Consider the following 7,384-nt stretch of genomic DNA (forward strand, 5'->3'; position numbering starts at 1 on the left):
AATACTGAAAGAAACATACTATTCTTTTTCTTCTGCCTATGTAGAACACCCTTTGTTTCCTTTGTATTTTTGAGTTGTACTCTCAAACAGAGCGTACAGCTGGATCTAGAATAGTTGCCAAAGAGTTGCCTGTGGGCAGATTGTGTTGAATTTCCCAGATAGAGGTCATAAAGTTTCTTGCCTCCTTGAGAAGTGTTCTTGTATTATTCTTATATAGCATTGTGTGTTTCTGCTGTATGGAGATATATATTTTAACTTATTATAATTCCATTATATGTCTCCCAAAGGTGATGGTGAGAAGCATGCATGGTGATGACTTATGTGTACTTCATGCTTCACATTAATTCTTCCTTTGGGTCAATAGTAAACCAAATCCTTGAAAGAGTGACTGGGAATCCCACCATTATTAAAAGGGTTCAACCGTGGTGCCTGTGGCAGAAGGCCCTGTGACAGATCCTGGCAGCAATTGGGAATGAAAGAACTGATGACAAGTTGTTGAATATCAAAACCAATCCAGTGGATATTTACAGGCATTGGGTGAACGGGATGGACTTTCAGAGTGGTGAGGCCAGGTACAGAAGCTGTTACTACTGTATTTCTTCTAAAAGTAGCTTGGCTGTTTTGTGTTGCTCTGTTAATCGTTCTGTTAAACGTTCTTTTTTCTAAAAAAAACCCAACATTTTGACACTGGCAAAAAAAAAAAAAACAACCCAAAATATCAATTTATTTTTATTATGTATTTATTTATTGACAGATATTCATAAGCACTTGGCACAAGCTTGCTGGGTGTGGAGAAGTTTTCCGTGGTTTTCTTTGTCTTTTTAAAATTTATGTTATTTTCTCCCCTCTCATGCGCCATGTAACTGCGGTTTTCCTTTGCTCTCACGAAAAAAAGAGAACGGAGCACCAGGGACTGCGGTGCTGCTTCGCGTCAATCCGGTCAGAGTCGTTGTTTTCGCGGTCTCTGGTGCCCCCACGTGGCCAATCGGTGGAATTGCGGCAGTATGTCGCAGGCAGCAGGACGCATGCGCGCAGGCGCGCGGAAGTGGTGTACGTATGTTTTTGTCGCTCTGCGCAGCAAATACGCCGATCTTCCTTATACTTAATCCTCCAAGTACTAGTGCGCTTGCGCTAGAAAGCTTATAATAACATTGTTTCTAGGAAGCCCACGCGTGCAGGTGAACAGTCAATTCCTAGACCGCCGAGTTCTCATTGTCTATTTGCTCTGCGGTGTAATACATGAGCCTGCCCCGGGAACAAACTATTTTGGTTTCCAGCGGACCCTGCGTACGTCGCATGCGTAATGAGCAGTGGAGAAAATCGCATGCGTGGGTGTGTACCCGAAAATGTGCAAGCGAAATGACGTGTACACTTTATCGCATATAAGTGCGGTAACGTGCAATACGTTACGACAGGGCCGAGATTGGCGCATACGTATTGCTCCCTCAAAACTCGCGTGCGTAGTGGAGGGGTGACACACGAAGATGCGCAGTGAAATACCCGGACCGACGCATGCGTATTGCAGTCTCAAAACTGTCGCATGCGTAGTGAGAAATCGAGACTGCAACATGCGCAGTAGAGTGCCTGCCTGGCGCATGCCCACTACGGTGCGTGCTACACGCATGTGCAATACGGTGCCAGCAAAGCGCATGCGCAGCACGCTGCCAGCGTGGCGCATGCGCACTACGGTGTCAAACTGCCGCATGCGCATAAGGGTTCAAAACCGGCGCATGCGCAGTACGGTGACAGCACAGCGCATGCGCAGAACGGTGCCTGTCTGGCGCATGCGCAGTAAGGTATATGACAGGCACATGCGCAGTACTGTGCCAGTCTGGCGCATGCGCACAAGCGTACTAGCACGACGCATGCGCAGGAAGGTTCAAGACAGGCGCATGCGCAGTACGGTCACAGCCCGGCGCATACGCAGAACGGTGCCAGCCTGGTGCATGCGCATTACGGTGAGTGCTAGGCGCATGTGCACTACGGTGCCAGACGAGCGCATGCGCAGTACGGTGCCAGCCTGCCGCATGCGCACAAACGTGATAGCATGACGCATGCGCAGGACGATTCAAGACCAGCGCATGCGCAGTACGGTGACAGCAAAGCGCATGCGTAGAAGGGTGACTGCCTGACGCATGCGCAATACGCTATATGACAGGCGCATGTGCAGTACAGTGCCAACCTGGTGCATGCGCACAAGGGTGCTACCACGCCGCATGCGCAGCACGGTTCAATGATCGGCGCATGCGCAGTACGGTGACAGCTTCGCACATGCGCAGAACGGTGCCAGACCAGCGCATGCGCAGTACGCTATAAGACATGCGCATGCGCAGTACGGTGCCAGCCTGCCGCATGCGCACAAACATGATAGCATGACGCATGCGCAGGACGATTCAAGACCAGCGCATGCGCAGTACGGTGACAGCACGGCGCATGCGTAGAAGGGTGACTGCCTGACGCATGCGCAATACGCTATATGACAGGCGCATGTGCAGTACAGTGCCAACCTAGTGCATGCGCACAAGTGTGCTAGCACGCCGCATGCGCAGCACGGTTCAATGATCGGCGCATGCGCAGTACGGTGACAGCTTCGCACATGCGCAGAACGGTGCCGGACCAGCGCATGCGCAGTACGCTATAAGACATGCGCATGCGCAGTACGGTGCCAGCCTGCCGCATGCGCACAAACGTGATAGCGTGACGCATGCGCAGGACGATTCAAGACCAGCGCATGCGCAGTACGGTGACAACACGGCGCATGCGTAGAAGGGTGACTGCCTGACGCATGCGCAATACGCTATATGACAGGCGCATGTGCAGTACAGTGCCAACCTGGTGCTAGCACGCCGCATGCGCAGGACGGTTCAATGATCGGCGCATGCGCAGTACGGTGACAGCTTCGCACATGCGCAGAACGGTGCCAGACCAGCGCATGCGCAGTACGCTATAAGACATGCGCATGCGCAGAACAGTGCCTGCCTGGCGCAAACGCACTATGCTTCGTGCTAGGCGCATGCGCACTAAGGTGCTAACATGCCGCATGCGCAAAACGGTTCATGAACGGCACATGCGCAGTACGGTGAAACCTTGCCGCAAGCGCAGAACCGTGCCGGACCGGCGCATGCTTACAACGGTGCGTGCTAGGCGCCTGTGCACTACGGCAACGGACGGCCGCATGCGCAGTACGGTGCCAGACTGGCGCACGCGCAGAAGGGTGCCTCCCCGCCGCATGCGCACTACGGTACATACTAGGCGCAAGTGCAGTACGGTGACAGCCTGGCGCATGCGCAGAACGGTGCCTGACTAGACCATGCGCACTACGGTGCGTGCCCGGTGCGTGAGCGTTACGGTGGCAGCCTGGAGCATGCGCGCTAGGGTGCCAGCCTGGCGCGTGCGCGGAAGGTTGCATGACACACGCATGCGCAGTACGCTGCGTGATAAGCGCAAAGGTAGTACGGTGCCAAAAAGGCGCGTACGCAGGACGGCACCTGACAAGCGCATGCGCACTACAGCGCGTATTAGGCGCATGCGCACTACGGTGACAGCCACGCGCATGCGCAACAGGGTGCCTGGAGGCGCATGCGCAGTAGGGTGACGGGCTGGCACATGCGCAGTACGGGGCCAGCCTAGCGCATGCGTAGAAGAATGCATAACGCACATACGCAGTACGGTGCATGCTAGGCGCATATGCAGTAGGGAGCCAGCAACGCGCGTGCGCAGTACAGTGCTATACTAGCGCATGCGCAGTAGTGTGCCGGGCAACAGCAAGCGCACCAGGTTGCCAGCCTTGCGCATGCTCAGTACAGTGCCAGTAGGTTAAAAAAAGGGATTTCTATGAAAATAAGCGATATTTAAGGGGAAGAACAGGGATTTCTACGAAAATAAGCGATATTTAAGGGGAAGAACAGGGATTTCTACGAAAATAAGCAATATTTAAGGGGAAAAGCGGGGATTACTAGGAAAAAAAGCGATACTTAAGGGTTAAAAACAGGGATTTCTGTGAAAATAAGCGATATTTAAGGGGAAAAACAGAGATTTCTAGGAAAATAAGCGATATTTTAGGGTGAGAAACAGGGATTTCTAGGAAAACAAGCCATAGTTTACAAGAAAAACAGGGATTTCTATTAAAATATGTGACATTTTAGGGGAAAAACAGGGATTACTACGAAAATAAGCGATTTTTCAAGGGGAAAAACAGGGATTTCTACAAAAATAAGCGATATTTAGGGTTAAAAGCAGGGATTTCTGGGAAAATAAGCGATATTTCAGGGGAAAAATGGGGATTTCTATGAAAATAAGCGATATTTTAGGTTAAACACTGGGATATCTACGTAAATAAGCGATGTTTAAGGTCAAAAAGAGGGATTTCCATGAAAATAAACGATATTTTAAAGTAAAAAAGAGGGATTTCTAGGAAAATAAGCGATATTTTTAGGTAAAAAACAGGGATTTCTAGGAAAATAAGCGGTATCTAAGTGGAGGTACAGGGATTTCTACGAAAATAAGTGATATTTAGGGTTAAAAACAGGCATTTCTAGGAAAATAAGCGATACTTAAGGGTCAAAAACAGGGATTTCTACAAAAATAAGCGATATTTTAGGTTAAAATCTGGGATTTCTATGAAAGTAAGTGATATTTAAGGGGAAGAGCAGGGATTTCTAGGAATACAAGCGATATTTAAGGGGAAAAAATGGGATTTCTATGAAAATAAATGATATTTTAAGGTAGAAAAGAGGGATTTCTAGGTAAATAAGTGATATTTAAGGGGAAAAACAGAGATTTCATGGAAGATAAGCGATATTTAAGGGTTAAAAACAGGGATTTCTAGGAAAATAAGCGACATTGATGGGGAAAAACAGGGATTTCTAGGAAAATAAGCAATATCTAAGTGGAGATACAGGGATTTCTATGAAAATAAGCGATATTTAGGGTTAAAAGCAGGGATTTCTAGGAAAGTAAGCCATATTTTACAAGAAAAACAGTGATTTCTAGGAAAGTATGTGATATTTCAGGGGATAAACAGGGATTTCTAGGAAAATAAGCGATATTTAAGGGGAAAAAATGGGATTTCTGGGAATATGAGCGATATTTTGGGTTAAAAACAGGGATTTCTACGAAAATAAGTGATATTTAAGGGGAAAAACAGGGATTTCTAGGAAAATAAGCGATGTTTAAGGTTAAAAACAGGGATTTCTAGGAAAAATAAGTGATATTTTAGGTTAAAAACAGGTATTTCTAGGAAAATAAGCAATTTTTAACGGGATAAAAAGGGATTTCTATAAAAATAAGCGATTTTTAAGGGGAAAAAATGGGATTTCTAGGAAAATAAGCGATTTTTAAGGGGAAAAACAGGGATTTCACGGAAGATAAGTGATGTTTTAGTGGAAAAACAGACATTTCTTGGAAAATAAGCGATATTTTATGTTAAACACAGGGATTTCTACGTAAATAAGGGATGTTTAAGGATAAATAAAGGGATTTCTATGAAAATAAGCGATATTTAACAGGAAAAAATGGGATTTTTATGAAAATCAGCGATATTTTATGTTAAAAACAGGGATTTCAAGGAAAACAAGCGAATTTTAAGGGGAAAAACAGGGATTTTTTGGAAAATAAGCGATATTTAAGGGGAAAAAATGGGATTTCAAGGAATATGAGCGATATTTTGGGTTAAAAACAGGGATTTCTAGGAAAATAAGAAATATTTAAGGGGAAAAAACAGTGATGTCTAGGAAAATAGGCGATACTTAAGGTTAAAAACAGGGATTTCTATGAAAATTAGCGATATTTTAGTGGAAAAAAAGGGATTTCTACAAAAATAAGCAATATTTTAAGGGGAAAAACCGGGATCTCTATTAAAATAAGCAATCTTTAATATTAAAAACAGGGATTTCTAGGAAAATAATCGATTTTTAAGGGGAAAAACAGGGATTTAGATGAAAATAAGCGATATTTTAAGGTTAATATTAGGGATTTCTAGGAAAATAAGCGACATTGATGGGGAAAAACTGGGATTTCTATTAAAACATGCGATATTTAAGGGGAAAAACGGGGATTTCTAGTAATATAAGCGATATTTTGGGTTAAAAACAGGGATTTCTGTGAAAATAAGCGATATTTAAGGGGACAAACAGGGATTTCTAGGAAAATAAGCAATGTTTAATGGGAAAAATGGGGATTTCTACGAAAATAAGCGATATTTTAGGGGAAAAACAGAGATTTCTAGGAAAATAAGCGATTTTTAAGGGGAAAAACAGGGATTTTTTCAAAAATAAGCGATATTTAGGGGGAAAACAGGGATTTCTATGAAAATAACGGTATCTACGTGGAGATACAGGGATTTCTATGAAAATAAGCGATATTTAGGGTTAAAAACAGGCATTTCTAGGAAAATAAGCTATATTTTATGAGAAAAACAGGGATTTTTAGGAAAATAAGCGATGTTTAAGGTTAAAAAGAGGGATCTGTATGAAAATAAGCGATATTTTACAGTAAAAAAGAGGGATTTCTAGGAAAATAAGTGATATTTAAGGGGAAAAAAGAGATTTCTAGGAAAATAAGCGATATTTAAGGGGAGATACAGGGGTTTCTATGAAAATAAGCGATTTTTAAGGGGAAATAATGGGATTTCCATTAAAATCAGCGATACTAAAGGGATAAATCAGGGATTTCTACGAAAATAAGCGATATTTAAGGGAAAAACAGGGATTTCATGAAAGATATGTGATACTTAAGGGTTAAAAACAGGGATTTCTAGGAAAAACAAGCGATATTTAGGGTTAAAAACAGGGATTTCTACGAAAATCAGCGATATTTAAGGTTAAAAACAGGGGTTTCTAGAAAAATAAGCGGTATTTCAGGGGAAGAACGGGGATTTCTATGAAAATAAGCGATATTTATGGGGAAAAACAGGGATTTCGTGGAAGATAAGTGATATTTTAGGGGAAAAACAGGGATTTCTATGAAAATAAGCGATATTTCAGGGGAAAAACGGGGATTTCTACGTAAATAAGCGATATTTAATGGGAAAAAATGGGATTTGTATGAAAATCAGCGATATTTTAGGTAAAAAACAGGGATTTCTAGGAAAATAAGCAATACTTAAGGGTTAAAAACAGGGATTTCTAGGAAAATAAGCGATATTGTAGGGGAAAAACAGGGATTTTTAGGAAAATAAGCGATATTTTAGGGTTAGAAACAGGGATTTCTACAAAAATAAGCGCTATGTAGGGTAAAGAACAGTGATTTCTAGGAAAATAAACGATATTTAATGTTAAGAACAGGGATTTAGATGAAAATTAGCGATATTTTAAGATTAATAAATGGATTCCTAGGAATATAGGGGAAGGGGAAAAACGGATTTCTATTAAAATCAGCAATATTT

The sequence above is a fragment of the Tympanuchus pallidicinctus genome, unplaced genomic scaffold, assembly GCF_026119805.1.
Source record: "Tympanuchus pallidicinctus isolate F22 unplaced genomic scaffold, pur_lepc_1.0 scaffold30, whole genome shotgun sequence".
NCBI classification, from domain to species: domain Eukaryota; kingdom Metazoa; phylum Chordata; class Aves; order Galliformes; family Phasianidae; genus Tympanuchus; species Tympanuchus pallidicinctus.